Source organism: Camelus ferus, chromosome X, assembly GCF_009834535.1.
Source record: "Camelus ferus isolate YT-003-E chromosome X, BCGSAC_Cfer_1.0, whole genome shotgun sequence".
In the NCBI taxonomy this organism is placed as follows: Eukaryota; Metazoa; Chordata; class Mammalia; order Artiodactyla; family Camelidae; genus Camelus; species Camelus ferus.
The window spans coordinates 56,988,902-57,015,087 of NC_045732.1; the positions used below are offsets into that span (position 1 = coordinate 56,988,902).

At 34.5% G+C, this 26,186-nt stretch overlaps 1 long non-coding RNA gene across 1 annotated transcript; it reads left to right on the top strand.

The window, feature by feature from the left end:
- Positions 1 to 795: 795 nt before the first annotated feature.
- LOC116661920 lies at positions 796 to 11,823 on the top strand. Its single transcript, XR_004317873.1, has 4 exons — positions 796 to 945; positions 6,661 to 6,663; positions 7,145 to 7,153; positions 11,812 to 11,823. It is a non-coding gene; the product is annotated as an uncharacterized LOC116661920 (long non-coding RNA).
- Positions 11,824 to 26,186: the final 14,363 nt, after the last annotated feature.

Here is a 26,186-nt window from a genome sequence, read left to right on the forward strand (position 1 = left end):
CAGTCAGACACAAAGTCTGCACTTCATGGTCTTTGAACTATGTGTGAAACTTTGAAATTGGTGTGCTTTTATTCTCCTAGAAAGTAATAAGCCAATATTGTTAGCTGCTTGAACAATATTTGCAATTTTTTCAGCCAATTGATTTTATGCATGCTCAATTAAAATCGAATTTCTCACTGACAACCAATTTTTTAGACTAACTGATAATAACAAGGTAAGACATTTAGATTTTTTTGGTATTTAACAAAAATAAAATGTATTATGTTACCTGTGTATTTGTTTCCTTCTAAAGGATATTGACTTCAAACCAAAATCGTTAATATTAGGTTGGAGAGGTGTATTATCTTTGGATCCACAGTTTCTCCAAGGAGCACGGGGAAAATTAAATTCATTTCTGAAGTGTTTAGATTTCTAAATGCAGGGCAAATAGTATGTGTAGTTTTGTTGTCAGAGAATAGGTCCTTGTTTCATGCAGGAAAGAATTCAAGAGCGAGCCATAGTAAAGTGAAAGCAAGTTTATTTAGAGAGATACACACTCCATAGACAGAATACAGTCTGTCTCAAAAGGGAGAGCAGCCCTAGGAGATACACATTCTGTAGGAAAGTGAAAGTAGATCTATTCAGGGAGATACACACTCCAGAGACGGGGTGCCGGCAGTCTCAGAAGGCAAGAGAGGCAGTCCCAGGTATGGGATGATGGGGTGGTTAGTTTTTATGAGCCAGGTAATTTCATATGCTAACAAGTGGGAGGATTATTCCAACTGTTTTGGGGAAGGGGTGGGGATTTCTAAAAACTGGGCCCTGGTCACTTTTGGGCCTTTTATGGTCAGCCTGGGAAATGCCATGGCGCCTATGGGTGTGTCATTTAGCAGCTATATAACGAGGCTCAAGGTCTGCTGGAAGTTAAATCTTCCACCATCTTGCGCCAAGTTGTTTCTAACCAGTGTATGTCCTATCCTCAATGTCTGTGTCATTCTTTTAATGGTTGTGTCCTGCCCCTTCCCTCCTGTCTCAGTTTCATATATACTCTATAAAGGAGTTTGGTCATTTTTATTCTTTCAATGACTATTTGAAATTCTTTTGCGGGTGTAACCAGAAATCATTGCATTTTAACCAGTGTAGTTTTCCCAGATATTCCTATACTCAATTTATGAGTCTAGACCCAGTGCAGAAGCTGGAGTGCATTAATAATACTAGTGTTTTCATTTTTGTGGTTTGTGAATTAGAAGTCAGTCTTTTACTTTTATCCATAAATCTGAAATCTAATCTGTGAGTGCAAATTAAAGATAATATTAAAACTTTGATTTTGATACTCATGACAGATAAATATAGTTGGGTTTGACTTAATTTACTAGAATTTCTAAATGCCAAAATCCATTTTCAGTTTTTAAACTGAAGCATTAGAACTCTCGTAATATACGTTTTTTCTGTCACCCCACCCAGCTACCTGCATACATAGTCTCCTACATGTAAACACACACACACATACACACACACACACAGTTTTTTCCATAAATGCATAGCTTTTCCTTTAAAATGCCTCTCCCATATGCTGAAAGAATTCAAGCTTCTGCTCTCTGCCTCAAGTAGCAAATTAGTTTTGCTCACTTTGCCCTCTGCTGTGCTCTACTCGTGTTTCAAGAGAACCTCCTTAAGCACATGAGCATAAACAAGGAACTAAGAACACAGATTTCTTCTAGTTGGTGAAATTTTCTGTAAATGTTGCTGTATTTTACCGGGGAAAATTGAATCTGTTTAAAGTGAGGATGATTGTCATAATTTCTAGTTAAAGTTAGAGAAGATAATTTTTTGAGAGAGGTAATTGTATTTGGTCCTAAAAAACTGAGAAAAATTCAGATAACCACTTTGTACTTAGGATCAGCCACCAGTACTCGGTTATTTCATGAAACACAAGAAAACCTGGAGAGAAAAGATATGTAATGCATATTTAAATTCAATATTTAAGCACAGTTACTTCCATGGTGTTATTGATAACTTGTAATTGATAATCCAAAATTAATCCTAAGCAACTGAATAGTAGTGTTTTATGTCAAAGGCCAACAATTGCAAGTACTGTCAGGAATTTCTGGATAAATATGATAATCTGAGCTACCAAGGGAACTCTCCTCTTCAACCTTAAGTACATAGAAATACTAGTAAAATATAACCCCCAGCATATTGAATGAATCATTAAACTTGAAATCAGGAAAGAGAAATCCCCTTGTGCCATAAAAAAGAAATAAAAGTCATAGTGGTTAATAAGAGCTAGAATTGAGGGACTTATGAAAGAATTTGGTTCACATGAAGACCTTCTAAAAATCAAATTAGGCTGCATTAATCCAGGATTTAAAAATATGACTACAGAAATCTTAGCAGCTTCCAGTAACAAAAGTTTCTTTCTCAGTCATGTTACATGTCCACTGGGGACTGACTGTTTCCAGCTCTACCCCATTTGTTTTCTATCCAGGAACCATGAGGTAACATAGCTTATATCTATGATATAGGCATTCTCATATTAAAAATGGTACACATCACTTGTGTTTACGTCGTTTGGCCAAAGTGAGTCATGTGGCCAAGCCTGACATCAACAGGGCAGAGATATATAATTGTCTGATAGGAGGGACAGTGAAAAACAAAAGCAAAATTAAGGATGGCAATGATTTATCATGAGATGGCTACTTTAAAAATACGTTGCAGTAATATAGATATCAAATAAAATATAATTTAAGGTAAAAAACAGTGTAACTATCTGAAGATGCTACATAATGATAAATGAAGGAAGGAACAAAGATGGTATAACAATAAAAACCTTGTAACTCCTAACATCTAGCCTAGAAATATGTTAGATAAAATGGTCATAATTATAAGAATTATAAGAAATGGTCATAATTAAAAGACAAATTATTAATTATGACAGATTATCTATTTATTTTCTTCCAGTTTTATTGAGATGTAATTGAGATGCAGCACTGTGTAAGTATAAGGTGTACAGCATAATAATTTGACTTACATCATGAAATGATGATCACAATCAATTTAGTGAACATCCATCCTCTAATATAGATACAAAGTTAAAGAAATAGAAACACCAGTTTCCTTGTAATGAGAACTCTTTGGATTTACTATTTTTTTAACATTTTGTATTGATTTACAATCATTTTACAATGTTGTGTCAAATTCCAGTGTAGAGCACAATTTTTCAGTTATACATGAACTCCTAACAACTTTCATATATAACATATAGCAGTGTTAATTATATTTATCATGTTGTATGTTACATCCTTGGTACTAATTTATCTTATAACTGGAAGTTTGTACCTTTTGACAGCCTTTATCCAATTCCCTTCCCCCATCCCCTGCCTTTGGTAATCCCGAACCTGATCTTTTTCTATGAGTTTGTTAATTTGTTATTTGTTTGTTTTTGAAGTATAATTAAGCAGCAACATTATGTTAGTTCCTGTTGCACAACATAGTGATTTGATAGCTCTGTACGTTTCAAAATGATCACAAGTCTGGTTACTGTATGTCTCCATACAAAGATATGACAGTTATTGATTATATTCCCCACACTGTACATTTCATACCCACAACTCATATTTTGCAGCAGGAAGTTTGTAACTCTAAATCTTCCTCACCTATTTCTTTCCTCCCCCCAGCCCTTTCCCCTCTGGCAACAACCTGTTTGTTCTCTATGACTGTGTTTTTGTTTTGTTATGTTTGTTTATTTGTTTTTTTTCAGATTTCACATATAAGTGAAAGCATACAATATTTGTCTTTCTCTGTCTGACTTATTTCACTTAGCATAATACCCTATAGGTCCATCCATGTTGTCACAAATGACAAGATTTTATTCATTTTATGGCTGAGTAATATTCATATATATATGACATATATATGTCACATCTTCTCTTTCCATTCACCTATTGATGAGCACTTAGGTTATTTCTATATCTTGGCTATTGTATATAATGGCACAATGAACATAGGGGTGCATATATCTTTTCAAATTAGTGTTTTCATTTTCTTTGGATAAATATCCAGGAGGGGATATTATATGGTAGTTCTATTTTTAATGTTTTGAGGAATCTCTATACTGTTTTCCATAGTGGCTACAACAGTTTGCATTCCACCAACAGTGGATGAGGGTTCCCTGTTCTCCACATCCTCGTCAACACTTGTTATTTGTTGTCTTTTTGATGATAGTCATTCTGACAGGTGTGAAGTGATATCTCAATGTGGTTTTGATTTGCATCTCCCTGATAATTAGTGATGTTGAGCATATTTTCATATGTTTGTTGGCTACATGTATGTCTTTGGAAAAAAGAAGAAACTTCTGTTCAGGTTTTCTGCTCATTTTTTAATCAGGTTTTTTTTTTTTTTTGAGTTGTATGAGTTCTTTATATATATTGGATATTAACCACTTATCTGATATATTTTTTGCAGATGACTTCTCCCACCTAATAGCCTGCCTTTTCATTTTATTGACAGTTTCTTTCGCTGTGCAAAGGTTTTTAGTTTCATATAGTCCCATTTCCTTATTTTTGCTTTTGTTTTACTTACTTGAGAAGACATATCTAAAAAAATTACTAAGACCCATATCAAAGAATGTACTGCATATGTTTTCTTCCATAAGTTTTATGGTTTCAGATCTTACAATTAAGTCTTTAAAATCCATTTTGAATTTATTTTTGTTCATGGTATGAGAGAGTAGTCCAGATTTTAATACATTTTTTCCTCAGAAATTGATTGAGAAATACAGACAGCTGGTGTATATAGAGAATGATATTCCCAGAATATGTAAAGGATTCCTACAAATCCATAAGAATAAGTGAACTGATTGAAAAAGTGGCGAATTATAATAATGTTAAATTCACAGAAGATGAAAATATGCTGACAGAACAAAATATACAATGGTGTTTAATCTCACTTGTAATTTGTATGGCTTTGAACAAGTTATTTAACTTAACTGTATCTCAGTTTCCTTGTCCTTTCAACGAGGATAAAATTATAAATTACAGAATTACTGTAAGAATAAAATTAGTTGATGCATGAAGGATTTTAGAAGAGTGCTTAGCATGGAGTAAAGATTAAAAACCATTAGCCAGTGATGTAATATAAAGGGTAAGAGTAGTAGTTAAAGTAGTGATCAGAGAAATGTAACTTAAAACAATAATATGATACAATCATACTAGTAAATGTTGAAAAAAAATCTGACAATGCCAAGTATTAGGATGTTGGTCAATAAGAAATCCTCCTGAGAGTGAAAATCAGTGCAGTTCCTTTAAATTAATTGAAAATGTCTACTGAAGCTAATGGTGCATATGCCCTAGTATCCACCCATTATCTGCCAATACAGCGTCAGGGTATCCACTCCAGAGAACATCTCACACACATGTTCCAGGAGGCATGTAACCATGTGTTCATCATTGTTTATATTGCCAGAAGTGAGAAGTAATGGGTATCCACGATAGAATAAAGACAAAATACATTGTGTTACTGAAGATCAGAATAGATGCATTTGATTTAAGTTATCACTATGAATAGACCTGGAAAACATAATGATAATTGAAAAAGCCAGCGGCAGAAAAGTACAAGCAATGTGACAGCATTTCTGTAGATTTTCGAAATACACAAAGTAATGCTGTATAATGTTCATTCATGTGTGTGTGTGTGTTGTGCACACATAGTGAAATTTTCAAACAGGACAAAAATGGACGACAAAAGACACAAAAATTCATTTTAATGTTTGCTCTAATGTGGGGGTGATGAGAATGGGATGGATAGGAGTAGGGCTGGGGAAAAGGAAGAGTGGATTCCAAGTTAATTTTGATTGTTCTGTTTCTTTTATTCACATGTGGGCATAAACACAGGAAGTAGGAAGTCAAATGCTAACTTTTATTAATTCTAGATTATAGGTACTTGTGTGTTTCTTACATTATTCACTGAATTTTTCAGTTTTTCTAAACTGTCTTGAAAATGTGGAAAGTCTCCTTTTAACAATAAATGGTTTGGATTTGCTACAGTGCAAAAATATTTTACCAAAAGACTTATTAAAATTCTAGACTCTTAGAGTTGAAAGGGACCTTAGAGAGTTTCCAGGAAGCTTATTCAAGTGAGATGTGTCGTTATAATAAAACAGAATTGTTTATAAAAAGGGTGGAGATGGAGCGCTAAACAAGCTTACATTCCCTGCGTAAACACTAAACCCTTGACAACTTTCGAGTATTATGGGACCTGCTGTCCCCACGAACATCATTCACACGTTGGAGAAGGGTTCAAAGTAGAGAATAGAAAGCGATACAATGATAATTCATCTGGCTCGATTTCAAGTATATTTTTTCCCCTTTTCTGAAGAATGTTTACAACTGCTATTCATTACTGCTGGAGATAGAACAAGAAAAATAACAGGATGATGGAATGGTAAAGAGGCCACTTCCTAGGAAAAAGGTGAAATGAGAAAAAACTTTCCGCTTATCAACTGTGACGATTTCTCCTTTCATCCGTCTGCACTCCCGCTTTCTCAGCTAGCGCCTGTCTCAATCAGCAGCCTATTTTCCTGCCTCCTACTCACTTTCCTCCCCAGCACAGGATTCACATTGCTTTTTGTATTCTTTATTTCCCAGGCAAGGACAGTAACTCTCCCCATGCATGCTTTCCGAGTCTGTCTTCTCTGTTGATACTGCTCCTTCATCTAATTCTCTTTTTCACTTTTCTCTTATCTACCTGAACTTTTGTTTCTAATCAGCATTGTCTATTTTGTTTAAGTCAACCTCCCCCACCTCTCTCTCTTTAAAAGTATAAGCATCCTTTGAATTGATACTATTTTTTTTAAAAAAAGACTTTAAGCTAGCACATTTTCCCCATGTAATATGCCTATGCATTCAGCCACTAGCGTAACACAAACTTTTTCAGGTACCAAAGGAATTAGTCACGCAGAGACATTTTTTGTCAATAGTTCAAAGAAAGAAAAACAAATCCAAAACTGCTCACTGTATTAAAAACTCTAGGATTGTGCAAAGTTAATTTACTTAAGAATTGTACTGCACGCCAGATACGTTGTTTAAGCCTAAAATCCTAGCAACTGTGAATTTTAGATTTCACAAAATCCAACAAATATAAAATCAGTACATTGCCAACTCTTCAGTTTTTTTTTGTTTTGGGCACCTTTCTGAAGACAGATCTTCTCCACTTATTTCCAGACTCATTGAACTGACCAGCAGATGGCATTATTGTTATTTCAAAATGTCCTTAAGTAAAAAGGGGAAAACAAGAGCGCAGTAAATCAATCTGGCAAATCGCTGCTTTTTTACATTGCAAATAGAAATGTGCTCTCTTTTTACTTATGATTTATATTGCATAGATATAAAAAAGTCCACATCACCCATTTTAAACACCGTACTGTATATACCCTTTGAAGAAAGTGTCTCAGGTCAATCAAATTAATAATATACAGTCACACACCAAGGTCGGTACCATTTAAAGCTTTTTTTAATCAGTGTGATAACTTTTTTCTCCTTAAATGCCATATATATGTTTTCAAGGTGACTACTTTAAACAGGTAAGTATTTATTGAATTGCTACATTTAGAGATACTTAAAATTTTCCATTGTCAACACTCAGCAATCCACTGATCATTAATGGACTCCCAGAAGATGGAGGTGACTAGCGGAGTGCAGTGGAGAAAGACTTTAAGTTCTAAATGAACAACCACCGGCAATAGCCCTGAATATTGTGAACAAAACTACAGATATACAATGTGCTGATCATTTCTAACTCACTATCAGGCTTATAACAAACAAACTTTGACAGATCTCTCCTACCTAGAGGTTGAAAAATAACAACAATGAACAAACTAATGTACTAAAGTCACAATAACAGTCCAGACTTGCTCTGCCTCTGCCTGTGCCGTCTTGTCAACTCAGAACTTTCAACTTACCTTCGAGTAGCCTCCCCACAACTATTTTTGGGAATCCCCAAGGAGAGCCCACATGAGTTAATGAGCAGCCCTCTCAGCTGCCATCTGGATTTTTCCGTTTTCCTCCTTGAGGCAACAGATGCTTTGATTTGATTATTTTGATGATGGGGCCACTTGGGCACATCACTATTGAGGTTGGGTTTGAGAGTCAAATATCAATTAAATGTGTCTCCTGTGCAGCTGGCATTTTACAAAACGAACATCTAATGGTGTTTTTGTTTTAAGGACCCCAAATAGAGGCAACGTCTGTTGCCAAGACCTCTTAAATCCAGGAAGCCACCAATAAGGTGTCTTGCTGCTGTTGCCACCAGAGGATGTCTCTAAGCCACTGATGCTGCTGATGCGACAGATACCTAAGACCCCTCAGGTCACTGATGCCATGCTGTGTTGTATGATGAAAGGGAGAGAATTCTCTTCTGTTTTTTTCTTCTTTATATCACTGTCCCAATGTGCTATTGCCTTTTGCTTGTGGATATTTATGTGTAAATTGTTCTTTTAATTTTCACTTAGTCTTCTCTCCATGGGCTTGGGGTAGCGGGGTAGGGGAGTGCTGGATAGGAAATTACATAAATGACATACACCTATTTGGACTTTCCCCTGCTTTCATTGCAAGGACTATGATATTCATGAAATTTTTGTGTGACTCTTCTTTTTGATAGTAATGAAATCATAGCTAACAATTTTATTGCTTGTTATTCACCAAGCACCATGGGAAATGCTTTTTATATATCTCACTTAATTCCCTCAAGACCTCTAAGAGTTGGATATTTTTATTTACCATATTTTACAGATGAAGAAACAAGATTAAAAAATTAAGGGACTAGCTTTATGGCTAATAAGTGGCAACACTGGGTTTCAAACTAAGGTCTACCTCACTAACCTGACAGGCTACACAATGTGCCTTCTCTGGCAGATTTCAAGCACCCTGTGATCACAGATGTAAAACATCATTCTTTATTTTTAGTGTAAAAATTAATAGAAAAATAGAACAAGTCAGACCCTTAGAAATTACCCACTCCAGTCCCATATTTTACTGAGAAGGAAATTCAGGTGTAGAAATGGGAGGTGAGTGAATTAAATGAGAAGCAAATTGTCCCATCTGTTTACCCAATAATTCTGCAACAGTGCTAAGGTTAGGAAAAAAAACCCTGTCATTTCTTTTGTGTATGCATTTGGGTCAAGATAACAAATCATTTTTCATCATGCCACATTATTGTTGCCATAAACCAAGGTAATGCATATGGGGGAAGATTTTCTCTGAAAAGGGACGAGAAGGGAGATTTTTTTGACTAAATAGGTTCCATTCACTCTCCTCTACTGGAAACTTGCTTTCAGAAATGAGGATATAGGACTTGGTTCTAGGAAGGCATCTCTCAGCAGCAGGGAACATGTCAGTGTGGAGGGGTTTAGCACTGTGACCTGAAACAGAGCTCCCCACTAATGTTCCAAAGGAACGTTGCTTGCTGTTTTACTATATCCTGTCAACCAGCTAATTATTCCTGATCAGTATATAATGTACTAGGAAGTCAGAATTACAACAAAGGGGGAAATTAACACTTTATGTTCATATTCAACATCTTCTGGGTTTTCTCAGCTCTACTAGCTCTCTACATGGATTAAAGGAAGAAGGAAACTAACATTTACTGTGCACCTCTTATGGGGTCAAATACAGTGCACCAATTATCTCACTCAATCCCCATAACAGCTCAACAAAGTAGGTAACATTATCTACTTCACAGATGTGGATACAGGCTCAGGGATTTTAAATAACTTGCCTAAATTGTTAGCAAGTGTTGATGCTGTGAGTTGAACCTAAATTCCTCTCATTCCAAAGTATCATCTACCAGGCTGCCTCTGTTGAAAGGCGATCTTGCAAATGCCTGAACTAGAAATTAACAGAGACTGAAAGGAATAAAAACACTATCAGGTGAATCCTATTTTCTTACTGTATAGTGTGTGTGTTTGTGTGTCTGTCTGTGTGTGTGTCTGTGTGTCTGTAGTCAGTTCTGCAGCCAAGCTGCTAATTAGTGGCATGTGCTTGCATTGTAAAGGAAAGTAATTCAGCACTGAGGATGATATTCTTGGTTACTTCTTTTCGCACAAGCCGTGCACTTTTTTTCTGATCACAGTTATGAAATAAGCTACAGCCTAATTGAAATTCTGCTGCTACTCAGTGCTAAAGATATCTAAGTCATAAAAGAGTTTTTCTTTTGTTTGTTCTTCATTTAGGAATTGTTTCCCTGATGATATATTGAGTTTACTTATGCCCAGAGCTTTAAATGAAGATTTATTTGTCCTCTTGCTAATCATGAATTAAGCTTCTTTTTGATCAGTTAAGTAAATCACTTTGGTGCTAGTCTACTGCATTCTTTATAGATGAAGATCTTTTTTCTTTATATCCTATGAAACATCTCTCGTTCAAAAAAATTGCAATTAATAATCTATTAGTCTCTAGAGTGAGTAGCCTTCAAATGTTTGTAGGGGTGAGCAGGTCATTTCTTGCAGTTTGCTAACAGATACTTCAGTAAAACTTTAGGATTAATATGTGCTTACATTCCTGTTGCCATTCTTTTCAAATATTTCTAGTGAACACAAAGAGCTTTTTAACAAAAGTACTTATGACACACTAAATGCCTGAGGTTAAAGGAAGATATTTCTTCTACCATTAATGCCATGCCATGGTGGTTCATGTCACACAAGCACAGAATTTTTGAAGAGTTTAGGGTGAGCTACAATTTCTCAACATCTATGTTTAAAATAGTTTCTGGGAGGTACAGGAATATTGTTATTTGTGAAACAATTTAACTGAAACAACTTCTGGTTGAATTAGAACTTGAAGTCTGGCATTTCGGGTTATTAAATCATACAGGCATGATGTTGAAGCAACAGACAAAAAGAACAAAGGACTCATTCCAATATGTGCTCTAATAATGTTTCAAAGTCAAGCTTAGTCTCGGGAATGCGATCGTGCCGCCTTATAACAGGAATTATCTGTAATTGAATAGTGTTAATAAGACTATCTGATTTGCTCATTAGTATTTTGAGCATTTGAATAGTCACGTAATAATAATTTTCACTTTAATGTGGGAAATGAGTAAATATCGAATGGAAAGCAACACAAGGTACATTAAAAAAAACAGCCAGGAGAAATACACTGAAGAATAATTACCATTGGTAAGTAAAATCTATTCATTAGGGACAAAGTATCAAAACACAGGAATTTGACACTAGCAAAATTACAGATTTCACCAACTAAGTGATATTCAAATTTATGATAAGACTTCCAAAAAGGACAAAAGACGGACACTTTTATTCATATTGTTATTAAGCCGGTACAGTGCAATTGTTAATCATTTTATCTTTGGAATCAGACCTGGTTAGCTGACCTTGGGAAATTTAATCTCTTTACCTTTACTTTTTATACTTGCAAAATGTAGTATTAATTGTGGTATTATTTGTAAAGTACACATTGTAAGGCATAGTGCTTGCAAAGCAGTAAGATCTCGAGTGATATTTTTGTAATAATTATTTTCAATATAATAATTGCAATGAGTGGATACCTGTTACCTCGTTGTATTAAGAAAAGAAACCTTATATGCTAATTATATCTCCATAAAGCTGGAAAAAAGAAAGACATGTAAGAAAAAATATCCACTCTTACAGGTCACTGGGATATCAGAACCTAAAATACTTAAAATAACTCCATAAGTGGCAATCCCTTAAAAAAGTCAGTATGAAATTCACTGTTATTTCTCTCTCGTGTCAAATAACTATGGAAACCCATATCAAGATGTAGTCCATAATTCTGGGTCTCTGAGTAACTAAAATGAGCAGAGTCCTTTTGCTGTCCTGCATTGAACACGTAGCATGAAGGAGAATACAACCTTTTTGGGGGTCAAACCACTGAGATATTTTAGAGTCGTTTGTTCCCATAGCCTGATCTAGCCCATCCTTACTGACACATATTTCTGTCGTCTCCATCTTAGCCCAAATCTTCATGTTCTCAAGACACATCCATATGGCAGCCTTGAAACTGATCTTCTTGCTTTTTGTTAATTCCAGTGCCATTTCATCTTGCATACTGCTGCCAGATTAATCATTTTAAAATGCTGCTTTCTGGGATTAGAACTCAGGCTCTAGAGAACATTCTGAGCTAAATTCTGAAAAGCTGCTACCTTATTTCGTGGTTATTTACCCAAGGTTACAGAGTTACTGGAGCTAGTAATGAAAAATTGTCTGACTCCAGGATCCATGCTTGTAACTACTATGCCATAACACTTCTCATTAATTAAGGAGCTTACTATTCACCAGGGCGATTCCCTTACCCTGAAATAAGTGACTGTTAAGGGCTAAAGAGAGGTTCCCAGAATTAGGGTGACATTTTCCACTAAAGATTATCCCTCTGTACATCATATAACTATGGCTTCAATGCTATTCTTTTAGGTAACTTTGTGTCTACCTTTCAGACTTAGAAATTATTCATTCCTTTCATTGTTCTTAGCAAAATAATCCATCTTCAAGTAGACATGAACTGAAATAAAACACTCTGGTCATATTTTAGTTAGGTTATAAAAACTGACAGCCATTTTTAGGATATAGCAAACAAGGTAACTTTATTATGAGAGGTTACACTCCTTGAGCTATTAATTAACACTCCAGTTGATATATTATCAATAAAAAAATCAATGTAACGTCCACATCAAATGGACATTTCTCTGTAGTATTTAATTTTTAATAGCAACATTACTTTATGAACAGGAGACATCTAAAATATGTTTTTGTTACAACAGTTTTAAGTAATTTCATTGTTAGTGTTAATTTACCTCTAGATTCAATGGAAAAAAAATGCTCTGTCATAGTACATTTTTATCTACTGCTGTAATAAAAAGGCAATGAACTAGAACATTACTCTGTCCCTTCTTGATTTTCAAGCAAAACGATTCAGAGAAAAAGCCACGTGATGGAACAAGGGGTCGGGATGGAGGCTGAAGGGGGCAAATCTTGACAATATCAATTATCCATACTTATTGTACAAACTCACTTCTACAATAAAAAATGATAAACTTCAAAAGGGTTTTCAATGCATTTCAAAGTAAATAGGTAATTCAGAAAATTCATTGCTCTGATGAGAATGTTTAAGGCACTTTTCAGGCACTATTGTAAATTAAAGTTAAAAGAGACAGAGACATTCCTTCATTCATGTTGAACAAATGTTCAAAGATATTAGGACCCACTTTGTACCAAGTACTGCTTTAGGCACTGAGTAATATAGCAGTAAGCAAAGCACATACAAATCCCTGCCTTTATTGATGTTACATTCTAGTGAAGGAAAATAGGTACTAATAAATAGATAATAAAATAGATAAAATATAGAATGTCACAGAGTAAAAAAGACTATGAAGAAAAATTGAGCAACAAAAGGATATTAAGGTACTGGAGAAAGGGATTTGCCATTTTAAATAGGGTCATTGTCAAGGACTAGACCACTGAGAAAGTGGCATTTGACCAAAGAACTTCAGGCAATGAGGGCACGAGCCAGGCAGATATGTAAAGGAAGAGCATTCCAGGCAGAAGTTTAACACCTGCAGAAATCGTGAGACAGAAATATACTTTTGAAGTTTGAAAATCAGCAAGTGGTCAGTGTGGCTGGAGCTGAGTAAGCAAGTTGGGTTGGGTGAAGAATTAGGAAACTAAGTTAAAGAGGAAATAGTGAGCAAATCACCTCGGGTCTTGTAAGCCACTGAGTGAGATGTGAAAACAAGAGAGAGCTGTGAGAAGAAAAGTAATGTGATCTGATACTGATTTTAATAGAATTATTGCCTGCTGGTTTGCAAACAGACAGTAAATGGGCAAGCACAGACACAGAGAGACCAGTTAAGAGACTATTGAAATTAATTTCGGTGAGAGAGAATGGTGGCTTGTACTAGGGTTTTAGCAGTGGAATTGCTGCCAAGTGCTGAGTTTCTGGATGTACTTTTAGGTAAAGCCAGAGGATTTTTCTAATGGATTAGGTATAGGGCATGAGAGAAAGAGAAGAGTTAGAGATCAGCAACTGGACCAATAAAATTCCTCTTCCATTAAGGGGGATGACTTTGGAAAGAACAGCTTTAAGGAAAAAGGTCAGGTGATCTGTTTGGGACATGTTAAGTTGGAGATGCTTAATAGATATCCAAGTGGAGTAGGCAGCTGGATATATTGGTCTAAAGTTGGGGAGACAAATGTGGCCTACAAATATAAATTTTGGATTTGTCAACATGTGGAAGTGATATAAGCCATTAAGCTTGATGAAGTCTCCAAGGGAGTAAGAAGAGTTAGAAAATAAAGTGGATTGAAGGATTGAACTTCTCAGAGCTTCAATGTTCAGAGGCAAGGAAGATAAAGAAATACTAACAATGACTAACTGAAAAGAAGCTACCAGTGAGGTAGGAGAGAAACCAAGGAGCAGTGTCCTTGAAACCAAATAAAGTGTTTCACTGTGCAGAGAGTCATATGTTGGGTCATATGCTGCTTGATTCATCAAGATGAAGAGTGAGAATTGACCATGGGGTTTCACAATGTTGAGGTCATTAGTAATTTTGACAAAAGATTTTTCAGTAGATTGGGGAGACTGAAACACAAATGAAGTGTGTTCAAGAGATAACGGTTTGGAAGAGAAGATTACATCCCTTTTTGGAAGTTCTATATTGTAAAAAGGATCATAGAAATAAGGCAGTAGGTACAGGGGGAGGTGAGATCAAGAGAGGATTATTTTTAACTTAAGATGGGAGAACTTACAAGATCAGAGTTAAATGGAAATAGGAGTGCAGAATGAGAGAGCTGGAGAAAGAGAGACATAATGATGGATAAACAGTATCAATATCACATAGAATGATTCCACCTTCTTGTCTCTTTGTAGATGGTGAACCTTAATATCCCACCATTTCAGCAAACCAAACCCTTCTAAACTAGACCCATTTTTTCCCATTATCCCAAGCACATTCTATGCTTTTTCCTTCATGACTTTCTTCTCGTTGTTCATGTTATTTCTTAATGAAAATATTTTCCCTTCACTGTACTCATATAAAAGAATTCCTGTCCTTCAAGTTCTAGTCCAAGTTCTGCCTTTCAATTAAGCCTTCCCTGACTACTCCAGTCATCCATAAATCATTTGTAATCTCTAACCATATAATTTAATACTTAACCAAATGCTCTCTAGTACCATTCAACTTTGTTTGACGTATGTATCTTGCCTACTCAGCCGAAATGTAGGATCCTTAAGGGCAGAGTCCATGTTATACTTCTGTGACTATTCGTAAGCTATAGATTTTGAAGTACCTAAGTCTGTAGTGTCATGAATACCTAGGCAGCTATTTATTAAATTATTACTATCATTTTACTATCATATTTCAGGTATGAGAATTTCAGATTTGTGAGAGAAAATTTCACAAATAGCTCCACTTTGTTAGTAGTTCTAAAATTTCACCCCACAGTTCACTATTACTGGAGAGTATGCCAGAAAGAACACTGGAATAGGAGTAAGTAGACATGAATTAACATCTTAACTATACCAATGACTAGTGTCTTTCTTTGTGAAAAACACTGTCTCTTCCTTTGTAATATTAGTGGTACTTACCAGATGATCTATATAACCATTTTAGCTATAATTTATTTTTAATACCTTTATTGTGGTATGATTCCTGTACAGTAAACTACACATATTTCAGATGTACTATTTGATGAATTTTGGTAGATGTATACACCAGTGAAACCACCACCACAATCAAGAGAGTTAATATTTCCATCACTCCCCAAGAGGTGCAAATTTCAAATTTCCGATTTATCTCTTTAAAAAATTTCCAACTCCATCTCCACAAGTTACTCTGCATCTGAAGCCAAGAAGTGATTATTTTCTTCTAAAAGAGAAAACAAAACCTCAGTATTTGTGTAACTTTATTTTTTCCTTACTCTTACACATTGTTAGAAGTTTTACCCAATAGTCTCATTATCCAATAAGGGCTATAAAACAAGTGATGTAGGGACTTCAAATAATGAAATTAAAGACCAGTATATTTGAAAAGGTACAAGACATAGGGAAATGTCTGGAATATTTTGAAAATGAAATGGTGTATTAGTCAGGACAGGCTAAGTACTATCCCAAATAGATTCCAAAACTCATAAACAATATAAGTTTGTCACTCACGTAAGATTCTAATATGGGTTTTCCTGGTTGTCAGGCATATCTCCTATGTGTGTGTGAAATCAAAGAGCAGTGTTCCTTCCATCTTTTGTCTCTGATTATTCCCTAAGTGTTAAGAACTGTGAAGGGTCTGAGATTTTACCTGACTTGCAAACTAGTAAGTAGCCTGCCACAGTTTCATGGATACTGGTAGAAGACACAAGACTCCTAGGTCAGAGAAGATGGAGAAGTTGTTACTTATAGCAATAGTTGTAGCCAAAGTACTGGCATCTTTGCACTGGTTCCCTGAGTCCCATGAAAGGATAGTTCAGAGCAAAGGTGGTCAGTGCCTCATTCACAAGACGTGCATAAATAATTGGTACCCATGGAGAATTCTCTCCCTACTCTAAGGTCTCTTTGTTGTCTGCATTCATTGACAAAAGGGAAAAGAGAATGAAGAATGAATATCCACTTCTTAAAAGCCTTGGCCCAGAAGTTGTGGTTCAGACCACTTTAACACATATGCAATTGTTGAAAACTAATCACCTGATACAGCTAACAGTAAGGGAGGCTGAAACATATAATCTAGATATAACTTCCTCCTAGAAAAGAATTGGTTTCCTAGAGAAGAATGAATATTGGTGACAAGCTAAAATTAGCTGCCAGAAGTGGAATATTATCTAAATTTATAAAGCATTTACTATGTGCCACTTATCAGATATATAGTTTGTAATATTCTCTCCATTTCATGGGTTGCATTTTCGCTGTTGGTTGTGTTCTTTGATGAACAATAGTTTTTGTTTAATTTCATTCCATTTGTCTTTTTTGTTTTTGCTTTTGTTGCCTGTGCTTTTTTGGTCATATCCAAGAAATCATTGCCAAATCCAGTGTCATGAAGGTTTTCTTCTATGATTTCTTTTTAGTTTTTTTTTCCTTAATAGTTGTGAGTATTAGGTCTTTATTCTATTTTGAGTTAATTTTTGTATATAGTATAAGATAAGGTTGCAACTTCACTCTTTTACATGTGGATACCCAGTATTCCCAACACCGTTTGTTGAAGAGACTATCCTTTCCCCACTGAGTGGTCTTTGCACCCTTGTCAAAGATTATATGATCACACATGCAAGGGTTTATTTCTGGACTCCATTCTAGTCCATTGGTCTCTGTGTCTGTGTTTATGCTAGTACTACACTGTTTTGATTACTGTAGCTTTGTAATACATTTTGAAATCACTAAGTGTGAGTCCTCTAATTTAGCTCTTCATTTTCAAAATGGTTTAGGCTATTCAGTGTCCTTGAAATTCAATCTGAATTTAGGGTGACTTTTCTATTTCTTAAAAAAATGACATTGAGATTTTGATAGGAATTGCTTTGAATCTGTAGATTGCTTTTGTTAGTATCCGTTACTTAACAATATGAAGTATTCCAGTCCATGAGCATGTGATGTATTTTATTTGTGTCTTTAATTTCTTTCAATAATGTTTTCAGTGTACACATCTTTCATCTCCTTGGTTAGGTTGATTTCTAAATATTTTATTCTTTTTAATGCTATTATATATGATATTGTTTTTTAGTATTCTTTTCTGATTGTTTATGGTTAGTGTATAGAAATGCAATTAATTATTTTTTGCATTGATTTTTACCCTGCAAATTTGTTGAATTCACTTATCATCTCTAATAGGTTTTCATGGAATTTTAAGGTTATTTTTTACAGATAAGATCATGTTATTTGCAGAGATACTTTTACTTCTTTCCTATTTCTTTGTCTTTAATTTAATTTATGTAATTTAAATTTTCTTTCCTAATGGCTCTAGCTAGGAGTTCCAATACTATGTTTGAATAGAAGGGGCGAAAGCAGGCATGCTTCTTTTGTTCCTGATCTTAAAGGAAAAATTTTCAGTTTTTCATGGTTGAGTAGTATATTAATGATGGGATTTTATATATGGCCTTTATTATTTTGAGGCAGTTTCCTTCTGTTCTTACTGTGTTGAGTGTTTTTATCATGAAAGTTTGCTGAAACTTGTCAAATGCTTTTTGTGCATCAATTGAGATGATCATGTGACTTTGTCTTTCATTCCATTAATGTGGTATATTACATTGATTGATTTTATATGTTGAACCACCCCATGCGTCCCAGAGATAAATTCCACTTGGTCATGGTCTACGATCCTTTTAGTGTGGTATTTTTAGTGTTATCCTTTAAATTTAATCCCTTTAGTGTGAATTTGGTTTGCTAGTATTTTTCTTGAGGATTTTTGCATCATTGAAGCTTTTGGTAAGTAATTTTAATTTTTTTGTAGTATGTTTGTCTGGCTTTGGTATCAAGGTAATGTTGGCCTCACAGAATGAAATTGTAAATGTCCCCTCTTATTAAAATTTTTGGAAGAATTTGAGGAAGATTGGTGCTATTTATTCTTTAAATATTTGGTAGAATTTTCCAATAAAGCCATCTGGTCTTCAGCTTTTCTTTTATAAGAGGTTTTTGATTACTGATTCAGTTTCCTTACTAGTTATTGCTGTGTTCAAATTTTCTGTCTCTTCATGATTCAGTCTTTGTAGGTTGTGTGTTTGAGGAATTTATCCATTTATTCTAGGTCATCCAAATTACTGGCATATAATTGTTGGTAATATTCTTTTACAATATTTTTTATTTCCGTGATATTGGTTGTAACGTCCCCTTTACTAGTTCTGATTTTAGTTACTTGAGTTTTCTTTCTTTTTTGTTGGTTAATCTAGCTAAGGGTTTGTCAACTTTGTTGATCTCAAAGAATGAACTCTTAATTTTGTTGATTTTTTTCTATTGTTTTTCTGTTTCCTATTTCATTAATCTCTGTTTCCATATTTATTATTTCCTTCTTTCTGCTGGCTTTAGGTTTAATTTGTTGTTCTTTTTCTTGTTCCTTGAGGTATAAATATAGTTTGTAAATTTTAAACCTCGCTTGTTTTTGTTTTTGGATGCACATATTTATAGCTATAAACGTCTGCTATTAAATGAATATTTGTACCCCCTTAAACTCATATGTTAAAGCCCTAATCCCCAATCTGATGGTTTTTGGAGCTGGGGTCTTTGGGAAGTAATTAGGTCATGAATATGGAATCCTCATGAATGAGCTTCTCTCTCTCATAAGATGAAGCATGAGATAATTTATCAGTCTCTTTTTCTCCATTATGTGAGGACACAGCAAGAAGACAGCAATCTGTAAACTGGGAAGAGGGCTCTCACCAGAAGCTGACCAAGCTTGCACTGTGATCTCGGACTTCCCAGCCTTCCTAACTGTAAGAAATAAATTTCTTCTGTTTAAGCCGCCCAGTCTATGATACTCTGTTATAGCAGCATACACTGACTAGGGAAACTTCCTTTCTAGCACTGCTTTCCCATAAGTTTGATATGCTGTATTTTTATTTTCATATGTCTAAGTGTATTTTCTAATTTCTCTTGTGACTTCTTGATTTATTGGTACTGTGTTGTTTAATTCCACACATTTGTGGATTTCCCAGTATTTCTTCTACTATTGATTTCCAGTTTCATTCCATGTGATTGGAAAAGATACTATGTATAATTTCAGTCTTTCAATTTGTTGAGACTTGTTTTGGGGCCTAACAGATGGTCTATCCTGGAGAATTTTCCATGTACACTTGAATGTATATTTTGGTGCTGTTAGGTAGAGTACTCTATATGTGTCTATTAGACCCAATTGGTGTATAATATTGTTCAAGTCCTCTATTTCTTTATCAGTCTTCTGCCTGGTTGTTTTATCTGTTGTTGAAAGTAGGGTTTTGAGTATCCTCACATTACTGTGCTACTGTCTATTTCTCCCTTCAATTCTGTCAAAATTGGCTTCATATATTTAGGAGCTCTGATGTATGGTGCTAATATATTTAAAATTGTTATGTCTTCTTGGTGTATTGACCATTTTGTCCTTTTGATTTATATTTAAATAATTACTGATAGGAAGGACTTGCTTTTGTTATTTTGTTAATTGTTTTCTGAATGTCCAGTAGCTTTTTGTCCCCCCTTTCTTCTCTTACTCCCTTTCTTTGTGTGTCATTGATCATTTTATGGTGCTATACTTTGATTCGCTTCTCACTTATTTTGTGTATATTACATAGATGTTTTCTTTGTGTTACCATTGCAATACATAAAACATCTTAAAGGTAGAAACATGTAACAGATATGCCTGCACAGAACACTGATTACCTCCCTTTCCCTACTTTCAATCACCTTTCCCCATGCTTCAGACTACCCTGCTTCTTTATTCCATAAATATCTCAAACCCTTTCTCCCATTTCCTCACCTGGCTGCCTTGTGAATGAACCCTTTCTTTACTGCAAACTTGGATGTCTCAGCATTTTGGCTTGCTGCATGTCAGGCAAATGAACCTGGTTCAGTAACACCATTACTTCTTTTTAGCATTTAATTGAGCTCCAGACAAAAAGTCACTTGCACTTGTACCTACACTTAGGGATTCTTGCCTGAACCCACAATCTTCTGAAGAAACTCTTACCTTTAGAACCAAGAGAGAAAACTCTAGGACTTTTCTTATAGGAAATGAAATAAAAGCTTTTGAAACTTTTATTCAATTACATCCATTGCTTTTCAGAGAAATTTCAGGTTTTCATAGTTATTATGAATAACAGTATCTTTCACTGAAGTGATTGTTCTCCAATTACTTTTAGGAGACTTCTGAAATATCTCTTTCTAAAAGTAGCTTGCTGTCCCCTACATTTGGGAGTTCTTTGGAGTTTTTATTAATTCTGTTAGTATTTTTGGCATTGATTCTACATTTGTAAGTCATGGAATGGAGAGAAAAAATTAGGATGCTTCTCTTTTGGAGTCATCTTGTTTTGGTCGTGGCTTCCTTGATCCTACTTTCTTCTCTCCTCATGTGTGCTAATGTAGATTAATTTGTCTACACATGTAAAGATAAGTTGTTCTAAATAAAAACGTAAATGCCTATTTTTTTCTGGCGAGATTGGAAAGTTCAGTGCCAATGTTTAAGATGATTTAGACTACATTAAATGTCAACACAGGGAAATCAGTTCCTGTTGCTGAATAAACACTGACTAGATAAAAAATATACATCTGTTTTTAGATAGGTAGCCAGGCAATTAAAGCTGAAATGCATTTTATCATTGAAAACAACTAGAGTAAAATATACAGGGGTAATATGTAAAAGAAAAAAACCTAGATTAGCTTGGTTCCTCTTTAATTGGTTTCATATGAGTTGGTGATTTTAATATATTCATTCATAATGCAAATAAATCTCATTTATGAAATGCATATCGATACACCCCTATCAGTTAATAGTTCCCCAAAATTACTTAGCTTGCTAGGTTGATACAATTTTGGCGCAGAGAAATCTTTTTAAAAATCCTAAATTGTCTTTATAACCTTAAGAGAAATATAAATTCATCATTACTCAACATAAATTTAAATTCATTTGAGTAAAAATTTAAATATTCAGCAAGTATTCATTAAACATTTATAGATTATCTACTAAATACCAAATAATCTGTTAAGATAATCATATTGGTATGGGCACCTTTAGTCAGTCATCCTTTTGCATTGAAAAAAAATATACTATGTTATAGACTTATGAATAAAGTATATTTAATTATAATTGAAATTATCAAACAGTATATGTTTATTGAATACCTACTGAATGCCTAGCATTGATTATTGTATACTATAGTAGATATAAGATATGGTTTTTAAATGCATGAAACTTAAAATATCTTTGGGGAGGCAAGAAAAATTCATATCCCCACATGGGGTACAGTACAAGGCAGGACATAACCAGATGGTAGATTGTCCAGCAAAGTCTACATTAAGCTTGGTAGCTTAGTGAGGTTTGGTATATAGTGGGAGGTCATAGCTTCATTTATGGTAGTGTTTAATAGATATTTAAGTGAAGAAATGAAGAAATGTGACAGCACTCAGATTATTTGATACTTACATTTATATATGACTTTAATATACACTATTAGATATAATTTTCATATTAATGTAACAAGGAAGTATTGTTTATTAGTAAATGATTCATTATGCCCATAAAACTCTCTAGTGTAAATAGCATTCTGAAATTTTAAAAAAACCTAATTTTTTAATGTAACAGTACTTCATAGCCTCAACTCTGAGCATCCCCTGGAGTCAGAAATGCATAGATACGTTTAAAGGGTGGAAGGAATATATTTGCATGTCTATTTGTATGAAAGACAAGTACCTTTTCTAAAGACACTTACCCAAAGTTAAAGAGAACCTGAACAGATAAACTTGATCCAAGTGAAATAATTTGTAGTCAAAGCCAAAAAAATGTGCTTCTTAATTTGTCCTTTCCCTTTGTTTTCATCCTTCCATAGACAATGTGAAAGAGCCATGGGAAGAGAAGAATGCAGGAATAGGTGTATATTAAATCTCTAAGGCAACATTATATCTCAGCCTAGTGATCACCAAGGAATCCAAAGTGAACAGTATCAGAAGTGACGGGTCAACCAAAGAAACTTGAGCGGGAGTAACGCAAGACAGGAGCATTCTAGGACCACAAGTGAACCCGATGCATATACAGGCTATTTTCCTGTCCACTCTATCCCCACAATCTAGCAGAATGTCTGGCACTTGGTAGGCACCACTCAATAATGGTGGAATACATGTCCTGAGACTTCTACAGTCAGCATCAGGGGCAACAGAGGAAGACGCTGCCCTATGAAAGAACAGCTGTAATCACAAATTCTTGTGAGGGGTGGAGGGTATAGTTCAGTGGTAGAGCATATGCTTAGCATGCATGAGGTCCTGGGTTCAATCCCTAATACTTCCTCTAAAAAAATTAATAAACAAACCTAATTATCTATCCCCCTGCCACCAAAATAAAAAAATTAAATAATACAATAATAAATAAAATATGTTTTAAAAAGCAAATACTTGTGAGACATCTTATCAGAAATGAAATATTGGGGCTGCAGTTCCCACAATCTATGTATAGGGGCTGAGCCTGAAAAAATATTATTTGTACCAACTTTTTATCATCTGATAATTCCCTAAGCCAATAAGAATTAGGAAAACAGTTGCATTTTCATAAGTGGATGAGGCATTTCAGCTAAAGCTGGTGTGGATATCTACAAATCAGTCCAGAATGAATTCGGTATTAAAAATCTTATTTTAGTCTAGAAATATATTTTCAATTTAAATAATGAATACTTAATAGAAAACATCTTTATTTTAAGAAGTGCATTTTGCAGCATGTAGAGCAGAGGTTGGCATTTTTTTTTTGTTTGTTTTCTATAAAAAGCTGGTTAGTAAATATTTTCAGCTCTACCTGCTATTGGTTCTCTGTCACATCTACTCTTCTCTGCCTCTGTAATGCAAAAGTAGCCAAAGATAATATAGAAACAAATGAGTGTGCATAAATAACATTTCATTTACGTGGTCTGAAATTTGAATTTCACTTAATTTTCATAAGGCACAAAATCTTTTTAAGATTTTTCTCAACCACTTAAAAATGTGAAAACCATTCTTAGCTCATGAGTTGAACAAAATAAGCCAGCATGCTGGACTTGGACTGTGGGCCATAGTATGCTGACTCATTATCAGAAAGCTAATGACTTTTTTGAGTGTGAAAATGTAAATTTAAGATTCCTGATTACTGCGTCCTTTTTTCTAGCCATGAGTCTTCTTTTTTTTTAAATGCTCTTTCCCTTTATATTTTCTTTCTTCTTCCCTCAACTTCTCTTTCTTTCTTTTTCTTTTTTCCTTCCTTTTCTTTGTCTCTCTCTTACTTCCTTTTAAGGCACATTAATTGAATGGAAGAAAATAGTGATGCCTTTCCTTGCTATTTCTGGGAAGAAGTGAAGCAAAGAAACGCTTGATAACTTGATAGTTTTTAGAACTGATCCTAATCATCTTCTGAGATTCAGGACATTTTTTGTACCCAGGAGAACAGTTTCCCAAATGAAGGCTTTATACTGAGCATGCAATGGCTCATTTGTTAGCTTCTGAAACTTGAGATAATGTTTTTGCTAAGCACTACATGGGGAAGCAAAAATGAATGATTTGGAACACAAGAGAAATTATTGTACATGTCATAAATGTTACAGTGTATCTATTTAAGCATGTATATAGTACAGGTTTAGCATACTTTAATCTTCTGAACGAATTAACGGGACAGTATTTTTTGAGTTGTCATTTCATCATTAGTTGATCATAAGTCAGTGTATTTAACAACATGGATGAGTAGCTCTGTGGCATCTAATTCATAGATATTTGGTTGGAGAAAAAAAGCTTTAATATCATATTGATGTGGTGTATTTTAATCCTCTAAAATGAGTGTCTTATTCTGTCCATTATTTATTCAAAACATCAGAGCTTTTTCTCTAGTTATATTTGAGTTCAGACTATTGGAAGGAGAGTACAGATTTCAATAGAAGGTTTTTTGTATGATTGAGTAAACACATCGAGACAGTTTGAAAAAAGATTAATATTAATAATAACAAATAGAATACATAATAGAATGCATTTGTCTTCTTCAAATAAAATGGAATAGAACAATCTAAACATTAAAAAAACAATCTAAACATTGTCTACTAAATTGTTTTTGAAATACGGATTCCTTAAACTTTATTTACCCTTTCTAATACATGAGCTTAAGTAATGCTTCTTAACTTGGGTCCACAGATATATGGATATAATTCAGTCTGTTCACATAATTGGACTGGGAAATAATTATTTATTTTCACTAATCTGTAACTAAAATTCAGCATTTCCTTCAAAACTACAAATGTAGGTAATTAGACACAGTGGTATTAGCATCTGTTTCATCATTAGAAATGACAGCTATTTTAAAATCATAGTACAGTTGTTGCACTAATCTCACAATATCATTTAGATTAATCACTATGTTAAAACTATAGTAGTAATAATATTTGATGCTAAATATTACTAAGCTAGCACATGTATTATTTGCTTGTATTTTGAAATAGTTCATAACTGTACCTCAATATAGTTGGGTCATTTAGTAATCTTATGTGTTTTGTTTTATGCATTTAAAAATATTATTCTTAAAAGGGACCTGTAGTCTTCACCAGACTGCAGAAGGTTTCAATGGCCCAACAAAATGTTTCGAGTTAGCAATGGTCAGCAAAAAATTGTGTTGTGGACCCTTACAAATAGGTAAATATCCCTTTCTAGCAGCTTACTCCCTAAAGTTAGAATGATACAGAGATGGTTGGCATACTCCTTTACAGTGTTCTATTTATCCCAAACTATTCTGGGCTAATGGCATCCTAAATCAAGGCAGTTTACAACCTTAGAATTCAAGAGACCCACACACATGAATATTGACATCTAATATCCCAGTCTACATGACATATTTTAGATTAATATGCAGTCTCCTCAAATATGAAAGTCCTCATAAAATAAAAGTCAAGTTTCTACAAGCAGTCAAAAAATGGAAGCTGTCTGGGACTTTATAGTCAGCACTTTATCTAACTTTCTGAAACTGGGTCTTAGTTTTCTTATCTATAATAAAGAGGGTCGGAATGGATCGTCTTTCAAGAGGCTTTTAACTTAAGAAGTACATGATTCTTTAATTACAATATCCTTGTGAGTGGTAGGAGGCTTCTGCAATAACTTTAGAATTGCTAATAATCTGTAGTCACTTTAGTTTCTCAAACTTTTGATAAGAATATCACTGCTAGAGATTCAGTTTAATTTAAAGCTGAACTGATAGCTTAAGTTATCAGCAATGGAGGGGCCTAGTTCAATTTCTGAGCTTCCCATGAAGGTAGAAGATACTGCCAAGCCACAAAGGCATAGATCTTCTGTATGGAAGTCCTTTCTACTGACAGGTGATAATGAAACACTCTGGAGGGCTCCTTTTCAAGTTCTTACAAATGTAAAGATGTGCATTTCCTTGAGTCCTGGAGGTAGGAAAAAACTGTCCTACAGTGAATGGGGATAGTCCTACAGGAGGTAACCAGAAGGAGGCCATCCAATTAGCTTGGAAGGCTGAGTATGAGGAGGAAGGCAAAGAGAGAGGCTATTCCCTGATGTAAAAGGTAGAAG